The sequence below is a fragment of the Lissotriton helveticus genome, chromosome 1_1, assembly GCF_964261635.1.
Source record: "Lissotriton helveticus chromosome 1_1, aLisHel1.1, whole genome shotgun sequence".
Classification (NCBI taxonomy): domain Eukaryota; kingdom Metazoa; phylum Chordata; class Amphibia; order Caudata; family Salamandridae; genus Lissotriton; species Lissotriton helveticus.
Genome location: NC_136057.1, coordinates 252,553,735 through 252,575,236, shown reverse-complemented (window position 1 = coordinate 252,575,236; position 21,502 = coordinate 252,553,735). Strand labels below are relative to the sequence as shown.

The 21,502-nt window shown below is 40.9% G+C and overlaps 1 protein-coding gene and 1 pseudogene across 1 annotated transcript in view; both read right to left on the bottom strand.

Moving 5' to 3' along the window:
- The window catches only part of LOC144769034 (glycine N-phenylacetyltransferase-like), a 244,865-nt gene that overhangs the window by 14,989 nt on the left and 208,374 nt on the right, over nt 1-21,502 (bottom strand). The window lies entirely within an intron of this gene.
- Nucleotides 4,943-19,745, bottom strand: LOC144811882 (1-acyl-sn-glycerol-3-phosphate acyltransferase beta pseudogene; annotated as a pseudogene).

The following is a 21,502-nucleotide window of genomic DNA, read 5'->3' as shown; positions in this document are numbered from 1 at the left end:
TGCTGTCTCCTTCCCTGGTCCCTTGTGCTGCCACTTCTCTCCCTTGCTGTCCCCGAGCCTTTCTTCTGTGTTCTGATGGGGTCGGTGGTTGAGGAATAATTATTAATATTTTGGAGGAAGCCAACCAGGACAAATTGGCAAAATCAGTATTTACCCGATACCACAATAGGTGAGACAATAGAATGTACTCTAAAAATGAAGTCTCTCGTTCTTGCTTGCAAAGGAACATATACTGAATCTTGTAATGAAATTGAGCATGTTAGCACAATGTTGAGGGCAGGAAAGTGCATGTTGTACAAACGTAGCATAGTTTGGAGTTGGGTGTGAGGCACATCTAAAATATTACCTCTACAAAATTGTTTACAGTTTTTTCTAACGTAATGAGAAAGAAACTTGAGCTGACACCAATGTGAAAGTATTTTGAAACACCTTATCAAAAGAGTGGGTAAGTGGGCTGCTGCTACAGGTAGAAAAGTGGCGAGATTTGGGGTTACAAACTGGATTAAAAAGTTAATTTACACCTTACTCGGCTATTCTGATGAAACAGCGGTCTAAGTCTAAGAACAGTGGGCCTCATTTATGAGAAATGACGCATCGCTGCGTGAAAGCAGCGATGCATCACCTCTCAGTGTGCACTCCTTGCGACATACCTGATGCGTCATATTTAATGTATGACGTATCATGTCGCAAGGAGTTACAGATACGTCAGCATTTCTGACGCATTGCTGGAGTGTCACAAAAGTGACGCAACTCCAGCAATGCGTCCTTTCACATGGGGCAAGCCCCATGTGAAAGGGCCTGCGCCTGTCTTACGCCTGCTGTGAGGCAGGCGCAAGATTTTGACGCAACAGCATCCTATAAGTGATGCAGTGAAATCTCATAGATTTCACTGCGTCACTTCTACGAGGCTTTTTGCGGGGGAACGCCCCCCCGCATGCATTATACCTGACGCAGGTATAATGTAGCGCAGGGGTTTACAAAGTGATGCATCTGCTTAGATGCAAACCAGTCCTAGGATGCTTGATTCCGGTCCAGGAAAGACATGGCTTGGCAGTACGGGCTGGACTGTTCCCATGAGGCACAGGGTCAAGGCTGATTTGCATATGGCCATGTCTGAACTGGGGTGGTGTGGAGTGCAAAAAAACGATGTATTTAGGCCCAGATCTCTGTACTGGGGTGAATGTATGACATTGTTCTGCATTCTGTCTATCAACTGTTGTTTTGCATTTGTCACCCCGAGTGGGATGGGTATGCTCAGACGTGAGTCCCATGCTCTCCACACCCCTGGAGTCAAGCTATCCTGGCTGAAGACGGCTGATAGCCAGAAACCGGTCCTAGGATGCTTCGTTCCGGTCCAGGAAAGACATGGCTTGGCAGTTCGGGCTGGACTGTTCCCATGAGGCACAGGGTCAACGCTGATTTGCATATGGCCATGTCTGAACTGGGGTGGTGTGGAGTGCAAAAAAACGATGGATTTAGGCCCAGATCTCTGTACTGGGGTGAATGTATGACATTGTTCTGCATTCTGTCCATCAACTGTTGTTTTGCATTTGTCACCCCGAGTGGGATGGGTATGCTTAGATGGGAGTCCCATGCTCTCCACACCACTGGAGTCAATCTATCCTGGCTGAAGACGGCTGATAGCCAGAAACCGGTCCTAGGATGCTTGATTCCGGTCCAGGAAAGACATGGCTTGGCAGTTCGGGCTGGACTGTTCCCATGAATCACAGGGTCAAGGCTGATTTGCATATGGCCATGTCTGAACTGGGGTGGTGAGGAGTGCAAAAAAACGATGGATTTAGGCCCAGATCTCTGTACTGGGGTGAATGTATGACATTGTTCTGCATTCTGTCCATCAACTGTTGTTTTGCATGTTCACACCAGAACATGGACTTCTATTTGAATTCTCAAGGGCATATTATCAACCCCATTATCGCCGCTTTAGAAATTGTTGAACGATTACACCAAGATCTGTGAAACTCTAGAGGTGTGAGGGATTTAACCCTCTATGCCTTCAGGTTCTACTGCAGTGGTGGCCAGGACACGTAACATTGGTGAGCGGGGTAAGTCAACAGACGACGTGATAGGTAAAATGAAATTAAAAAATAAACAAAACCACTTAACTTGCACTCGCACATTGCCGACTCGGTGCTGCGGTGACTGCAAGGTAAGTGGTTCTATTCATTTTTTAGGTCTTGCCTAGCAGCGCACATGCACCCTTCAATGGCAATGCTTGCACTTGTGGCAATTCCCTTGCGGGAGCGAGCTTTGCACCATATGTTTGTAATTAACTTGCAAACATATGATGCACCTGGCTCCCTCCCACAAGGGTAACACTTTGTGTGCTCCCCTCAACCCTCCCACTTTTAGCGAGAGGTGCGTGCTTGTTTTATTTGTTGCTTGTAAAGCGCTTCATGTGGAAATTCGGCTGCCTCAAAGTGAGATCAGGAGTATGCTCATTCTTGTATAACGGTCCTGTCTATATTGATGTATTGATTCGGAAGACTAATATGTAGTTAATTTTGTTGTTTGCATCACATCTCTGCTTCTCAGCGCTTCCCTCTTTTAGTGATGTGCAGCAAATGATTTACTTAGAGGTAACAAATTAAACGAGAAGACGACACACTGATGTAAGCAAAATGTGTATTCCTTAATGTGAATTTATCTTGTGCTGTCCGGATTGATGCCATCCAAAAAATGACACCATATAGTATCTCGAAGACCACATTTGGAACTTTGCGAATTAACTCCTTGGAGACTGAGCTGGGGCACTGTGGTTACATGAGCGAAATATAGATGCAGCGCTTTGTTTATTTCATTTTACCTATCCAGTCATCTATTGACTAACCTGCTCTTGTCTGTGACGGCCACCATTGTTCTATTGGCTAGTAAAAGTGTGCTTCCTCGCTTGCGGGGGCCTTTAATGTCTAGGATAGCTTGTTACAATGTGCTATAAGGCTATAGGAGATCATTCTGTCATTGTGGAGCTTTAAAGTCTATTATAGAAGGCCATTGAAGTTATTAAATCCACAGTCCCTTATTATAGGCGTTTGCCTTCAACTTGGATCTGCAACACTACATTTGGTCTTTAATGGCTAGTTGCTGCTGTGGTGGACTATAATGATATATTAACAATAATATACAACATGACAAATAAGACAAACTGTTTTCAATTTTTTTAACCAGGCAAGAAGAAGAATTTTACAAATCAATTACACGTTTTTACCTTTAATCAGTATTTTTTTTTCAATTGTAAATTTTTATAATTTATCTTTATAATAGGTCAAACAACACCTTTTCAAGGCAAATTGCAAAACTGCATCCACACTAATAAATACTTTGTTTGACTGCAGACTTAAAATTATTCTCCATCCTGTTCTTTTAAATAAATACAGCTTGATTAGCAGATCTTTCTTAAGTAGAACCTACAGTACACAACTTCAGACATATTCAGCTTTCTTTAAAAGTCAGCAACGTAGGAACGTTTCAGAAATAAACCCTATTTACAAAATGTTTATTTATACATTACCATTGTTTTAAACAAATTAAATGTTACCTTTGGCAAATATATGTTGTTACCTAACATAAAAGAATAATTTAAACCAATAACATTATGCAATACACAGATGCACAATATTCCAATATCATCAGTGCAGATGCCACAGTAATACTCTTTGCAACACTGTGAAGTTGTATATTCAAAGGTGGTGCCAGGGTCTTGAACTAACAGTGATTATTCTTTTGAGTTTGTGTATCAACGGCAAACACCTTAATGAATTTAGTTATGTTATCACTGTAATGGAGATATAGCTAAATTCGTTTATTGTGCAATGTCTTAATAGGATTAGCACTAATGAATCAAACGTGAAGGCAAATTGATTATTATGCCCTGTCTGGTTACTTTTCATTTAAGCATACATTCGACAGCACTATTTCGAGGACAGGTGAAAAGACCAATAAACAGCGTTTTAATGTGAATTTATTACACATTCATCAACGATTCAAAATGTCTGTAAGTGAACTGACTGGCTGAAACTGACCCTCCCAAATCTATACGTTGGGAATCATGATCTGCAACCACTGGGAAAACTGCTAACAAAGTAGCTTCTGGCCGAATAAATAAACTATAATAAGGGTGAGGCATGTGGAATCTAATCTGGGAGGCATCATGCTACATGAGACCCAAGGGATAGGAAATGGAATGTTTCAATCCAGAAGAATTTGGCACATGGTCCCACTGCCACACACGGGTGTGAGTTGGCCATACATGAATAATAACACTTACTAATATTTTCAGCATTTACAGGCCTTACCAATGAGAATCCTTGCATTTTGGGTCTCGATGAGAGTTAGAAAATCAAAAGGTACATAAAATACGTTAAAAAAAATAAAACTTGGGTAAACTAGTCAAACTTTTTTAAATACTGTTGTTGCTTTTAGCTGCAGGGCAGTTAAATGATTTACTACAACTGTGTACTTTTTCATAATCTATTGGTGTGCCACATAGGCATTAATAATTTAATAGTTTGTCATCTCTTTGAGAGCCTTAGTAATGATGGTACATCGAATAAGACACACTCGGGCCCAGTTCTATCATCAGGGCTTATGCAGCCATAATCCTATGAAAACTGCGATCAAGTTAAGAAGTGTGATTGATTTTCAGAATGTCTCTTTCTGGCACTTCTTTGGGTTCTTTGAAATTGATATCATTGTCCATATTTTGGAATATTGCAAATATCGAACAAGACACACTGTTTAATTATGCATTAATGCAGGTGGAATACTTAAATACAGTTAAGGCAAGTGGACCCCATTGTTTTTTTGAGACCCAGGTTAAGACCGTGTGCCTGGGTAAGACTCTGTGAGAGAGGTCCCCCAAAGCACATATTGCGCAAAAGTGCATTAACTGTAGAAGATGTAGAGTGAACTGCTTTGTAAGCATCTCACATCAATTCCAACGTACAATATAAAGAAAACACTGAGTTTTGGCAAAAGGTGAACATGCACCAATTGTTTAGAGAAATCCTATTTAGAAGACAATTTTGGTCCATTCACTTTGTTCTCTTTGTTAGATAGTCTGAAAAAGGTGCTTCTCATTGTGGTGTAACATTGCTCTGTAAGCTCAGTCACATCTTCGGCTGTAAGTCCAGTTTCATCAATTTTTGGAAGGATTTCCACTTTGATTGTACCTGACGTAAACAGCTGCTTGGATCGGTCGTAGAAGCTTGAGAAAGAGGAGTACACCACCTGAATAATCGGCACCTGTGCCTTGACCGCCAAATGAAAGGCTCCTTTCTTGAAAGGTAGTAAGTCGTCACTTATGTTTCTAGCTCCTTCTGGGTATATCCATACTTTCAAATTTTTATTCATCATGATAGTTCCAACTTCTTCCATCACGCTCTTGGCATCACTTGTCCGTTTCCTGTTGATATAAATGACTCCCACCAGGTAGGTTATCAATCCCACGGATTCTGCGTAAAACTCCTTTTTGGATATCTGAACGCAGCTGTCGGGTAGGATCTCCATCAAACCCATCATGTCCAGGATGCTCTGGTGATTGGAGATGATGACACAGGGTGTGCTGCTCTCCAGCTGAGACAAATCTACTTCAAACCATGCAGTACAATGCAATCCTATTTAGAGGGGTTTCAGATTGCAGATCAGGTCACCGGAATACATCGGAAAGATCAGTGTCGCTAGGCAGCAGACTATAGAAGATCACTTGATGTAGGAGCGCCCTTAGTCTCCTGGGGCCTCATTTATGAAAAGTGACGCATCGCTGCATCAAAACAGCAATGCGTCACTTTTCATTGCACCCTCCTTGCGACACCAATGATGCATCATATTTACAATATGACGCATCATTGAGCAAGGAGTTACAGATACGTCGGTATTTCTGACGTATCTGCATGGCGCAAAAGTGACGCATTGGTGGAGTGTGTCACAAAAGTGACGCAACTCCAGCAATGTGTCCTTTCACATGGGGCAAGCCCCAAGTGAAAGGGTCTGCGTCAGTCTTACGCCTGTTGTGAGGCAGGCATAAGAAATTGACACATTTACGTCCTAGAAGTGGCGCAGTGAAATCTTATAGATTTCACGGCGTAACTTCTATGACCTTTTCTTGCGTTAGAACGCCCTCCTGCATACATTATACCTGACGCAGGTATAATGTAGCACAGGGGTTTACAAAGTGACGCATCTACCTAGATGCGTCACTTTGTAAATTTGGTGCAACAAGGCACATTTTTTACGCTACTGGTGCGTCACAAAAAGTGACGCACCAGCGGCGTCAAAGTGACACACAGCCTCATAAATGAGGCCCCTGGTGTTTTACCTTCAAAGTATTGGTTTGCTTAGTGTGCTATTCAGCAACAATTGTTGAGCATCCCAGAGGTAACCAAAATATTTTTTCCCAGTATCTTTGGTAAAGTGGTAATCACACTGGGTGCAGGAGACCACTAAACTATTTGGGGCATCTGTACAAGGTAATGTCGGAGCGCGGAACTGTGCCATATTTGACAGCCCTGTGCTCCAACATTTGCAAAATGTAGGGATGCACTGTATTTACAACAATACGGTGCACCCCTGTGTTTTCCCTAGTGCTGGCGCTAAAATTAGCTTCCTAGCACCAACGCAGGCACCCTTGCACAATAGTGCAAGGGTGCATGCTTTCCATGAAATAATTCTTTACGTGGTGGAAGGTGACCCTTACTGCAAATAAACATTCAATACTGGCAATTTGTTATTTCTATGTGTGCTGCAGAATGCAGTACACATGGAAGTAGAGCATCACCATTACTTAGTGATTGTTTATGTGCAGGCAGGGACACCTTCTTGGCTATAAACAATAATTCATGGTGTTTTGCTCTTTCTATGTGTGCTACAGAATGCAGCACACATAGAAAAAGACGAAACGAGGAGTATTTCTCCTTGTTTTGCCATTCTAGCATCTGCTATTGCATGGCATTTGTTTTTGGCGTTGCCTCAGATTTACAGATCCTTGTAAATCTGGAGCGGCGTCAAAAGCAATGGGTGTTGCGGTGAAACGCCCACAGCAACACCTATTGCACACCCATTTCACGCTAAAGAATCTGTATTTACAGGGCGGCGTTAAGCCCAACAAAATGGTTTTATGCCCCTTTATAAATATGCAATAGGCAATAGCTCCACTCGAATGTCACTAAAAGTGACATTCTGGTGTCACTATCCTCTTGTGAATATATCCCTTTTCTCCAGGTGCAATGTTGAATAAGTCCCAGACAAAGGATTGTGAAGTGGTGCCTGGGTCGTCCTGCTGCTCTTCTTCTGCTGAGAAGTGTTCTGGATCTTGTCCCACAGATGTCATTGTTTTTGATAGCAGAGTTATCAGGACCGGCTGTCGACGAGTTGTGACTTGGGAAGCGGAATTACCAGGACATAGATTCCGCTTTAATATTTGGTGAAGAAGGCAAAATTCCACCATGGGAATAAGGAGGAACTTGTGACAACTTCAAACTTTACAATATATGGGCCCTGATGATGTCCCAAGGGGGACGAAACGCGTAGGCTGTTTTGAACCAATAGGCTGTATGGATCAATAATTGTTTGATTGGATTTACGAATTGATGATTACTTTGTTGGATTTTGGACTTCAGAAATTCTTTTGACCTGTGGAGAAAAAATTCTGGTTAATGAAGAACCGGGAAAGAAAAAAAAATGGACTGCAATATTTGATTGTTTATTATCGTAAATTAGTTTCTTTGGGAAAACCTTGAGGGATCTACACAGATGCAAAGCGTCTCATTGAGAAGACAAATTCCAGCAAAAGCGTTTCCCAGGTTTTCCCAAGCGGCTTAGGGCGGAGGCGGAGGTGAACAGCCGAGCCGGGGAAGGTCGAGAGGCTCGGTAGGACGCTAAGGACTGAGGGAACCTGCTGAGGCGCCACGGGAGCGGCAGGCGGGAGCCGGCGGACCGTGGGATCTGGCGCTCGGCAGCACCGGGGGTGGGCCGCGCCCCTGCCCGTTAAGCTGGTAAAAAAACGGCCAATTGAGAAAAAGGGGGTAGTAATACCAGCAGTTCTCCTGACCCCTCCCAAAATCGACAAGGTTTTAATTACATGGAATAGCAAGGAATAGCAAGGAAACGTCCGGAATTTTGAGAGGCCAGTGGAGCAGCCAAGCGTAACCCGGGGCAGCAAGCTGGGTTGTGAGTTGTGAGTTGCAAGGGGCTGAAGGAGTCACGAGGAATTACGAGCCATAAGGAGCAGCAACTCGGAGCAACTTGAGAGCGGTGATAAACCAGAGCCAGCACAAGAGGCAGAGGCAAAGTTCCAGAGGGCGAGCTACGGACTCAAGCTAAAAAACAAGTAAGGAGTAAGCAAGTAACAGGGTCCAAAGGGACACCAGAAATAGAGGGGTAACCAGAAACTTCCGATACTAATCCATTGGGGCAGGTTGAAAGAGCCGACTAAGTTCTAGAGCCGGAGTAAAGGGGGCGGAGAGTGGCATCTATGAGAACGGACATTTTTTGACGGACCGATAGATAAGCCATAAAGGGGGTCGAGTTAGTGGAACCATCTGAGGATAATTACTATCAGCAAAAGATCACTGTATTATTCAAACTGTGTTCACCTTGCAGAAAATACAGAACCAGTTTTTCACCATTTTTCCATCTAGCCATCAAGCCATCCACTCAACGCCTGACCACATTTCCACGTGTACTCCCCCGACGGCAGCTGTCGCAAACCGGCAGACGGGCTTGGGGAGTTTTGGGAAAGACAAAGCAATATACGAGCTGGAAGGGAGAACTACCAGGTAAAAAATATGCATTTTGAAAGATGCGGTCAGGAAAAATTCGACAGACTCGAATACAGAACGTAAAAAGAAGGCTGGCTGTAAAAGGAAAAAAGGAACAAGGGAACAAAAGCAAGTTAGAAGAGTCAACTAATGACGAACTATCTGACCAGGTACATATTCCCATGGCCGAATCTTTTAAGTTTGGGGGTGAAAAATTGAAGTTCAATTTTCAGTTCCTAAAAGAGCAAGGGGCAGCAACGTATACCACAAGCAACGGAGAAAAAACCCAAAAAGTCCAAAAAAATCAACCTGTTTGACTACATCACGTAAAAAACGTAAGATGAGAAACGAATCAGAAATAAGTATGAGCCCCAATCTTAAAGAAAAATTGACAATAAAAAATTGGCTGATAAAAACCTCGGCACAAATTCACGCACCCTTCAATCAAACAAAGTTAACACTAAATAAAACTTCAGATGAGGTTAACGAAAATAGCCCAGTACTCATAAATCAAAGCAATTTAGGATCTGCAGAAAAGCGCACAAAAGATTGAGTGGTCTAAATCTTTTTCGATCTTCGAAGAAACAGAACTTCGGAGAATGCTCGAAGAAAACACACATAAGGAAGCTGAACTGAGTCTCGAAAATTTGAGAAAACTGGAACATTCCGAAAGCATCCGAAATGGAAACGTAAATGCACACAAAAGGATGCCAACATCTTCTCCAATAATCCTTACATCAAGCCCAATTAGACAATCTACTAGTAAGCGCCAGGCTTTCAACATAGCAAAAGATACGACAAAAGAAGAACATCCTATAACTATCTCTTCCACAGAGAGTTTAAACAGGACAACAGGGGTACAGTTGCAACAAACTGAAGTAAAATCTGCACTCTGGGGGGATGTTCTACTAAAAAGCTTACAACAAGCAATCAATGCGCTGAACTTTCAATCAAACAAACTTGACGTGCAGGTAGATTTGATGAACCTAATTGCATCTCATATAGCGGGAATAAATTCGAAATTGGACAAAATTTCGCTATACCTCGTAAAAGAAAAGGAGGAAGAAAAACAATGGAAAGAGAAATTAATAGAACAAAATTGCATCTGCAAGGATATAATAGATAAATTAGCATCTCTACCAGACATCTTGAAAGAAATACTAGCAGTAACATACTCAAAAATCGATAAAAGTGATAATCCCATAGATGAGGCCAAAAAAATTGGAAGACAAAAAAGAACAACCCATTCCATCGAAGAAGAAAAAACTCAAAACGATACAGAAGAAAATGAGCCAACAAAGAGAGGTACGGAAGAAAACAAAACAATGGGTTCATCGGGCACGGCAGAACCCTTAACCAAAAGACAGCGGAAACGGGCAAGGAAGGCAAGAAAAAATGCATCTAAAAGTAAGAAGGTAAAACAACTCTTTGCCATTTTTGACCAAAAGAAGAAAGAGGCCCCAATAGATCAGATGATAGATATCTCTACCAAACAAGATGGAAATAAAGAAAAAAACATAGAAAAAGCAGAAGAACAAACAAAATTTCCAGAGCAGAATAAAACAATAGCAAGTATACAAGGAAAATTAAAAGACGAGGAAAAATCAAATACAAACAAAGTAAATGAGGAAATTGAGACATTAAAAACAAATCATAGTGAGGCCACAGAACAACAAAAAACACAGGAAAACGCGCTAATACTAAAAAGGGAATATGAAACATCGGCTCATAAAGGGTCAAATTGGCACATAAGAGGAAAATCACCATATAACCTAAAAACAATGGAAAAAGAGCAAATTCAAAAAATACAGGCAGATCAAGCGAGGGAACCTAATATAGGTCTGATCATCACGGTAGGAAATAAAGGAAGAACTTGCAGAGACAATAACGAAATTGAGCCAAATGACAAACCAGGGCAAAACACAAGCAATATACAAACAGGTAGAGAAGTAACGAACACCCTAAAAGAAGCATCTTCGGTAGATCATATCCGACCGGAATCAGCTACGCTCTGTCGGAACGATGAAATAACATACATTCGATTCGACCCAATAGAGGGAAAAAGGAGAGTTTATCAAACCCAATATCTCGAAACAGCACGCACGGAAACAGAATGTAAATTACTGTTCAAGCCGGAATATCAAACAAAAGGCAATTCAGACACGCTGAACAGGGGAAATATTCTGAGATTAATCAAAGAGATACCGAAACTAAGGGGAATAACAACAAGCGACCTGAAATCAGTAGAATTCATTCAAGGAAAAAAAGATAAGGATACGGAAATAAGCAGCACCATCTGGGCTTCTAAAGAAATAGTAGAGCTTATATTTGCGACTAGGACACATTTTACAGGATGGGGAATAACTTTAGAGCGTCAATCTCCAATAAAATATCCATTCCCCCTATTAAACAATAAGATTTCACAACCTAAAAACGTAAATGAAAAAACTCATACAATCTTGAAGGGAGCAAGAAATAGATCAATTACCGAACAAGACCTGAGTAGCACAAAAACAAAGCAGCAGTACCAGGATCTGAAGGAACATAAAGATTGGTCTTGGTTAGCACAGACACTAAACACTCATCGATCCTGATGTAGGTAAATTAGTACAAAAAAATCAAAGACAAAACACCAATTTAACCCCAAAACCGGAGAGAAAAATAAATATTTGCTCGTGGAACGTACACGGTTTTAAAGAAATGTCCCATGACCAAGAGACAATAGACTACCTGAGTAAATTTGAAATAATACTGCTCCAGGAAACATGGAACATAACCCCGAGGCAAATCATGGGATATGAGGAATATCATATAATGGCAGAAAAATTTGCAAAGTATGGACACCCAAGGGGAGGTCTGTCCATTTTTATTACGAATGACCTAAACTGGAAAACCGCACTGCTCGATTCAGGGGAGAACTGGATACAAGTGATCAAAGTAGAAACTAAAGTAAATAAAAAGAGTACAGGATGGAAACTACTAATTATACATTTATATATTCATCCAGACAAGGTCACAAAAATTAAAAAAGCTCTAACACTAATAAATCTGATAAAAACCTTACACAAAACCAATCAGTCCCACGAGATATTTATCTCCGGCGATTTCAACTGCAATTTAATAAAAGTCAACCAGAACAAGCATAAAATCCATAAAATATGGAGCGAACTGGAATCCCTAGGTTTAATAATCCTAAATGGAAATATGGAGGGAGACCAACCCGCCAAAACCACCTTCTCCAGTGGAAAAAAGAACTCCACACTTGATTTTACCCTAACAAGTAACGAACTGAAAAAGAATGTAGCCCATTTTGAAATACGAATACGACCAGAGAGTGATCATTTCCCACAAGAGACCACAATGAGGAAAAACATCGAAGAGAAAACACAAATAGAATTTCTCACCGCAATTCCGGAAATACACAAACTGAAGAAAATCAAATGTAAGGGTCCTGTAAAAAAATAGATAATGGACTCAGTACTTGAACATGAAATTTATATGGAGTCCATTGAAAATCAATCACCCACAACAAAATGGGAGAACTTACATAAATTTGTGTTAGGAAAATTCTCGGTAAACACACCAGCAAATCATGGATATAAAGCAAACAAAGAGCAGTGGTACAATACTAAATTAAGAGATAAAAAAAGGGAAATTGCGAAAAAATTAAGAATAAAGGCTGCAGAAAAAAGGTTAGGAAAAGAAGTAGATAACAATGATATACAAAAAATGAGAAATAAATATAAAGAGGATTGCAGAAAAGCGAAAAAATCGCACACAGAGGAAATCTGGGAAGATCTATTAAGAACAAGTAAGCTGCCAAACAGTGGAGAATTTTGGAATATAATCAATAAATTATCAAAAGGAGCGGGCGGTCAATACAACTTAGGAATAAGCGAAACAACATGGGCCGCTTATATTGACAGTCTATACAACATCCATAGCAACCCAAATAATAAAGAAATAAATAAAAACCTTAAAATAAGTCAAGACCAAAAAGAAACAGATTTTGGACAAAGGAAAAATGATCAGCAAGAATGTACTGACCAAGAGGAACAGGCACCTCTAACAACTATTAAACAAACAACCGCCCTAATAAGAAAAATGAAAGCAGAAGGAGCAGCAGGCCCAAATGGAATGCCAAACGCCTTATTCAAATATGACCCCGATTTCTGGGCAAAATACCTGACACCGCTATTCAATTACGTTCATAAAGGAAAAAAGATTCCACAGTCCTGGCAAGGCAACATCTTCCATCCAATACACAAAAATGGATGCAGAATGGAACCCGGAAATTATAGATTAATAGCACTAATCGACGTGGAGGCAAAGCTCTTTTCATCTTGCATATTGAATCTCCTACGTCAATGGATAAATGACAATAAAATAGTACCCAAATTCCAAACTGGTTTTAGGGAAGGTATGGGCTGTTTAACCAATCTGTCAGTATTGTCATTATTAATCGAAGGAGCAGGTAAAAGGAAGACGGGATTAATAGCCTGCTATATAGACCTGAAATCCGCCTTCGACCGAGTTCCACGAAAACGCCTATGGGAAAAACCAACTTCAGAATGTGAATGGACACCCGCCAAAATTGGCCAATGAAAGCATCCAGTTCCTCCAATATGCGGACGATATTGTAGTCTTAAGCCAAACACCGATAGGCCTCCAAAGAACAATATCCGAATTAACAGACTATTTCGATTAAGAAGGCCTGGAATTAAACACCAAAAAAACAAAAGTGGTGAGATTGGCAGGCACCAGCAGACGATCTTTCAAGTGGTACACAAAAGGCAAACATATTGAGGAAACAACGGCTTACAAATATCTGGGGGTCACAATAAGTAAAAATATGTCCCTTCTAGATCAAAAAAGAAACATCGCGGCAAAAGCACAATCATTGAGCTTTGCGTACAGAGTCCTCCAAAAGAAATTGCAATGCCCATCATACGACCACCTGCTAAAAGTAATGGCAGCCCAAGTTTTACCATCTCTCTCATATGGACTGGAAATATGGCATGGGAAAGAAGCAGCCATCCTAAATACCCTCCAGACAAAAATATACAAATCCGTGTTTCACCTTTACAAAGGATCATCTCCGGCACAAATAAGGCTGGAATTCGGCTTGCTAAATCAAATTTATCAAAGAAAAGCAGTCCTAGTGAAATGGTGCTGGAAATTGAGATCCGCGGAAATAGGATCTTTAAATAACTTATGTTGGCAAGAAATCAAAAAACAATATGACCAACAGGAACCCAATTCATGGGGTGATGATTTGCGAGCGTCACTAGAAACCTTCAAAATAGAGGAGATCTGGAATAGTCAACCAGAAGAATCATCCTTTAAGAAGATTTGCAAGCTAAATACAAAAGCTCTATCCTTGATAGAAGATAAAAAGACTCTGGCCAAACGGCGACATGCATGGACCATTTTAAACTCGTACAAACGATTAAAACCTCAACCCTATCTCATGGCGCATTTCCGGCTATCCTTAAAAACAAAATTTATGGCCTTTAGAATGGGTAACCATTTCTCAAAAGACTTGATCCCATCATGGAAGGACACACACCAGGGACCAAGATGTAGTCTATGTGATTACCACACGGAAACCTTGTGTCACCTCCTGTGTACATGTGAGTCCTCCAAAGAAAAGAAAAGAATTTTACTGAAACCAATTTTTAATATGTTAAAGATCCGTACCTGCAGGCAAGCGGTTACCAGCTGGATGGGAGCAGGTTCAAACATCCTAATATGCCGCGGGGTAAAATTCATGAACTTTGTAGAGACTCAGGGGTATTTTATCAAGGGGTTTTATCTCCGCTTTTTTGGCTTTAAAAGCCAAGAAAGCGGAGATAAAATTATCTCCCTATTACCAAGCTGTCGCTAACACCAGTTAGCGACAGCTAATAGGAGATAGCGACCATCATGGGCCCCACTTTGCATGTCAGTGATATTTATCACTAATGATATGCAAAGTGGGCGTGCCAAGATGTTAGCGACTGGAAACAGTCGCTAACATCGCTATCTCCTATTACCAACTTTTGGAGATATTTGCGCTAAGGGCGAATATCTCCAAAAGCTAACACCTGCCCTGAGCAGTTCTTAGCCATGTTATCCAATGGGAGGTGGATAACATGGCTAAGAGCATTTGCTCGATAATGCATGAATATCGCTGACTTTTCAGCGATATTCATGCATTGCGGGCGTTTTTTATCGCATTTGCGATAAACCTTGCTAATAGCAAGGTTTATCTGCGATAAAAATCGCCGATGTGCGGCGATAATTTTTGTCTCTAAACAAGTTAGAGACAAAAATTATCGCTAGTTGTTGATAATATACCCCTCAGTTTCTAAAAGTAGAAACAGATTAAAGACAGGGTCCGGAACATAGTAACTAATTAAGGAATGAGAAAAAGATATATTAAGCAAATGAATTTTTATATATTACTATATTAATTGAAATTTGTACATGTATGCTTTATGGTTGTGACTAACCAAATAAAGTACATTTTGACTGACTGACTGACTCATTGTTTTTGACAGAATCCCAAAATCATTTGGCAAATAGCAAAAAAAACAGCAGAGACTGGACAGGGTGTGTATGCTCAGAAGTTCCACTTTTCAATAACAGTGGCAGGGTAACAACATCAGGGAAATACGTTAAACTAGTGAAATTAGCCAGTGAGATGGTGATTCTCTGTCAGTCACAGGTTCTGTGCTACCGTTTTCAGTCATTGCAGAAACAAATGCCTAAACAATCTGAACATTCACTAAAACGTCAAAACACCTTCCTTATTTTGGACTGTGAGTAAACCTCTATGCTCTTCATAGTGAGTACAACTTTTTTTTTACTTTCTGGTCCTGTGTGACTCCAGTGGGGTGTGGAAAAGGATGGCCCCATGAGAGGGAACCAGCACTCCTTCAAATGTTGTATGCTTATGTGGTTTGTTTGATTACGTTATAGGTGAGAGAAGAGGATACAGAATCAACATTAGGCTCTTAGACCCGGCTTCTAAACATGATCAGTGTCAGTAAGCTCGTAATCAAAAAGAGCAGATCAGCACTAGTTTGAAGGTGGGAAAGTGTGTGTTGTACACAGATAACATATTTTTGACTGGCGTTATAGGTCTCGCTGGAGTGCTGCGTTACCTTATGGGAGGTGAAGAAGAAAATGAAAATTACTATTGGATTGGACAGAAACTGAATAGTAGTTAATACAAGCCTACAGGCTTTGGAAAAAAATAGGAATACACTTGCTGGATACCATCAGCCATTGGTATTTCGAAGGGAGCTGGAAAAAATGAATTCTCATACATTATGGCATCCGGCAAAAGTGGGGAAAAAGAGACATCAACTCTTAAACGCATTCTGCCTAGATTAACACCATCGCCCTCGGATGAGGATATCATTTTGGTTCCTTAGATATCTTCAGCACCACCATTGGCTAGGCCTGAGAAGAAATCTGTAATGTGACAGATTTTAGCACTTCAACCAAGGCAATAAAAAATGTCAATGCCCGAATTGCAACATTCACAATGTGTAATCAGGAATTTCATTCTTGCCATCATGAACCCTACTCCATGGGCAATGCACCCAAAGAATACTGCTCGTGCCAAGTTTCAGTAAGTAAATCTACCAGGCGAAGGAGTACGAGGAGCACCTGCTGATGTATTAAGACAACAACTGGAGGCACAAGACCGCTGTATGCACTGTTTAAATACATCCTGCAATCAATGTCACAAGGTGGTGTCTTCAGGCAAGTCTAACGGAATAGTGTTTGCCAAAGCCATGGGCATGTGTTTAAAAGAACACCACAGAAATGTGTATACAAAGACAATACATAAAAAATGATACAGCTACAGCATTATAGTGTTTAAAAACATTGTTGTTTTAAAAAATCTAAAACAAGAATCAGCATTTACCTCCCCTTCTCCCCTCCCCCCCATTCTCTGTTTGTAGGCCTCTGTCCTTCCCCGCCTGCTCTCTGTGGTCACCTTGCTCCTGCTCCACATGCACCTCAGCCTTCTATTCTCTGTGTGCATGCCGTGTGTACCCTCCCTCTTACACTCCGAGGTATAATCTGCTGCACGTGCCCCTGCTGCCTGCCCTCCCTGGTCGGATTGTAACCATTGGGCTTATCCAGTTCCACTCTGCCATGAATTATTTGTGTGAGGGCTCCCTTCTATAACTTCTCCTCTGTGGTACCTCGTGCTGCCACTGCCCCTGTGCTGCTACTGTTCCCCTGGCTGCCCCATCTCCTATCCCCCTCCCTCTTTGTCTTTCATGTGGCGTACCACTGCCTCCTCCCTCACTTATCCTTTAGGTCTCACTGCCCTGGTGTTTCCACTGCTCTCCCTGGTTGTCCTTCCTCCCCTTTGTTCTCTGTGTTCCCCTGGCAACAACCTTCCTGTTTTCATGTGCTGCTATTGCCCCTCTTCTGCCACTGCCCTTGTTGTCAGCCCCTACCCCTGGCCCTCCTTCTTTGGTCCTTCCCTGCTCCCTTATGGTTTCTTGCTTTTGCTGTCCCTGGCTGTTCCTGCCTTTGCCCTCTCCCCCTCACTGTCCTGGCGGTCAGCTATTGCCTCTTCATCTCTTGTCCGTTGTACCGCTGCTACCCTTGAGTTGCTACTGACCTCCCTGTTTGCCCTTTCCCTTTACGGTGTGTGGTGTTACTCCGCCCTATTTTACATGGGCCTTCATGTTGTCAATGCACCTATCTTGCAGCAAGTCTCCCTGGATGACCTTGCCCCTGACCTCCTCCACGCTTGCTGTGGATTCTGTGTAGGGTTTTGGAGTGTACAAGAAGTATGGCGCCTGAGCTGGGAGCGGTAAGTAAAGGTGAAGTTGCAAGGAGAATTATTAAAACAGTGCTACACGGTCAGAGGAGACCCATTGAACCTCTATAGTAGTTGGAAGGAGCCCAACAATGTAGATACAACACAAATCCTGTGCACACGTTATGACGAGTTGATCAAATAGGTTTTACTTAGAGTTGAAAGAATGAAAAGCAACAATCATGAGCAATAAGACAAGGTGGATACAAGTGAAAAGTTATTATTCCGATGTATTAGGCCTTCCTGTTCTGGAAGGTTGACATCAAGACAAAGAACAAAACAACCAGCCGACACATGTTTCGTCAGGTGAGCAAAACTCTTGTGACTCTTCAGGGCTGGGAGAAAAACAAACAAGATGATACAGTATGGTATAAACAAATTTAAAGCATGTAACGCTGTCAAGTTTTGAGGTGAAATGCGCATGAAAACACCTCGCGTGCGTGCAAACCCCTATATGCGTGAAAAGGAGAACAACATTGGTACATGATCAATGTGACATCACACAGGTCATAGAAACAAACCCTAGTGTGAAGAACATGTGTAATGGCGTAAAAAACATTCAATTTAGGATCCGTATAACCAAACAACAATAGTGTTGGCCATTGAGTCAAGGAGGAATACCTGTAAAGGAAACAAAAAACAAAAAACAAACCTGGACAACGGAATAAATTGTGGTGACGTGGCGCGTGTGTGGGAGAAAAAACAATATTCTGGCGACAAATAGTGATCTGAAAAAGGTATACATAATGAAATCTGGAGCATAAATGCTCTGCCGAAGGTAAGAGAACAATCATGACATTATCCATTATTCTGGTACAAAGGAGAAAAAACAAACAATAATCTTGCGACATGAAATGATCTGAAAAAAGTATACATAGTGAAATCTGGAGCATGAATGCTGTACCGAAGATAAGAGAACAAATTACAACGTTTACCATAATTCTGGTTTAAGGAATATCAATAATAAGGGCACAGTATTTAGCATTTAAGCTAAATTAAGAAATCAAGTGAAAAAAGGGTCCTGTTGCATGTCAGAAAATTAGTAACCAGAGAGACAATGATTATAATACAACCAATGTGTGGCCAAACTCCAGCCATTAAAACATCCATGAAAAGAGAAAGAGGAAGAATGTTGTCATATCAAGAAACCAAATTCAGCTCCGTGAGAATCAAGAAATCGTGACTTAGGAAAGCTCTTGAGCCAAAAGACACTCTCACTAGTTTTACTGAAGTAGCCAGTGCGTAACGAGGAAAAGAATTGAGAAAGAGATATTGACCCAGGTAAGCTCTCATGTCAAAAACAACCACAACAAACTCAATAAGTTTACTGAAGTAGCCAGTGTGAAACGAGTTTAAATATAAAAGATGGGATTCACAAGTCGAACATTCCTCAAGGATCATGCGGTATCGTGCTGCTCATCAAGTATCATATCATAAATTTAACAAGAAAGTTGAAAAAAAGGAATCCGAAATTGAACACTATTAGATAGAAAAAAACAAATTTGGAACAGAATCGAGACATTCAACAGTCCTGCTCTTGATGTTGGTGAAACTTAACCAAGGTTTAAAACATGTAACATGAACGGCAAAATTATGTCCAGTACTTAGTAACAAAGATCAAAGACAAAAGGAGAAGTAGAAGGAATGAAATCAGGACAGAGATATTAAGAGAGAGTTGAGTGAAAGGAAAGAAACCGCACAAAATTGGGGCGTGTAAATACCTGTAGGCAGTGTAAGTGAAAGCGGTTTCTGTAAGGGAGAGGAAATCGATGGAGTCAGGTAAAAAATTACGTATCATTGACAAACTATAATAAGAGGGAAACTATAAACATCACAGTACATGCTGGTGGGGAGACACGTACTGAGCAGCCGGTGATAATTCCAACCCGGCTACACTGGGTTCAGTGAAAAAGAATGGAGGTGATGTAGTAAAAAATGAAAATGAAGAGCAACGGGCGGGTACATCGGTCGTTCATATGGCAATTTATGGGAAAACAGAAGCACATATTAATGTGACTTCTTGGAGTGTCAAAATGTCACAAGGGGTGCCGAGTAGACAGAAGCTTACCTGGATACAGATGGCACTGTGATCGCAGTCTTGGTGATTCTCGTACGTTGGTGAGAACACCATTCGTCATAAGTGACGAGCATAAGTAACCTGATGGTGGCGGGAAAATACGTTGGGAACCAGCACCGGTGGAGAGATAGACGAGTAACCTAACTCTCAGTGGTGCCGGAAGATAAACGGAATGTAATAAAGCAGGGGACATCAGATGTTGATTGAAGGAAGTAATATATTTATTCTTCAAGTAAGGTAGAGTAAAGTAACGTCCTATCCACACAGCATCATATCAGTAACTGTCGCCTTTAACATTCTGAAGGTATTACCTCATATTTCAGAACACACAAGTATTTGGTTCTAAAACAGAACAACTACAAGTAAGGAATAATTAAGCATAAGCAAATACAAATAGAAGATAGAAGATATTACACACCTTTCCCCTTTACACAATTACTTTAAAACAAAATTGTGAAGTGACATAGGAATTTTCTTAATATGATCACTCCTTCGCAACATTCTTTCCTTTGAAGCAGTTTCGTTGAGTACATTGGGAACAACAGATACATTTTTTTTTAAAACAGTAATTCTGTTTAAATTCCATATGCGACCATCGTCGCATATGTCTGCATTATCAAAGCATTTTTTAACAAGGAATGGAGCAGAAAATTTCGATAAGCCTCCATTTTTCTGGGGCAAGCGAACTTTAACTCTGTCACCGACCTGTACATGAGTGTGTGAAACAGCATGTCTATTGTCAAAGTAACTTTTCCTCTTTACACATTTTGACTTCTGTGAAATATCATGATCATGATCTTCACAAATTTTAGTTCCAGAAAAACTATCAGATAAGGAAGCAAGACTATTGTCTATCATCCAAGACTGACAAAGATGGGTATTGGGATTGCGACCTCTAAACAGCACATCTCTTGTCTCAATGCTCCTTACGACTTTTATTTCCGGCCATCTGGAAAACATGTCAATTAAAACCAACACAAAGTATTGAGCTGAGGGACCAGAAATAGGACCAAGTATATCAAGAGCAATCTCTTCCCAACACCTGGTGGGTGTTTCTCGTATAACCATTGGTTGAACTCTTGTCATCAAGGTTTTGTCACATGTATTACATGCTACACAATCTCTCACCACCCGCTCAACCTGCAGATCAATACCTAGCCACCAAAAGTGCATGCAAATCCTTTCTTTTGTCTTTGAGATACCAAGATGTCCTTCATGAGCCTGATGGATAATTCTAGATCTGGCACAGGTAGGAGGTACAAGTTTCGTACCCCTCCATAAGACTCCTGAGCTGATAGATAATTCATCACGCACATTCCAGTATTTGCAAACATTTTCATCAAGTCATTTCATGCTCTTCCACCCTTCAGTCATCAGTTGTGATACTTTCATAAGAACCATATCTTCATTGAGAGAGTCTTTCCGCTCTTTCTCACTCAAAACATCTTTAATGATTTCACATACATTGCACCTAACATCATCCCAAAAATCTCCTAGGTTCTCTGAAATGGCATTGGAATTTACTTGAACAAGACGAGAGAGACAGTCTGACACTTTGTTTTCAAACCCTGGTATATAGTTGACCACAAAATCATAATCTTGGAGAGCAACAATCCACTTACAAATTCTCGAAGAAATGGCTTCTAAGCTTTTCTTTGTAAAAAGATCCTTCAAAGGTTTATGATCGGAGCAGACAATAAAAGAGTGTCCCGAAAGAAATTTTCTTAATTTACTAATAGCCCAGAATATGCATAAAGTCTCTCTCTCAATGACGGAGTACTGACTCTCAGCTCCCATCAGAGCTCTAGAAAGAAACAT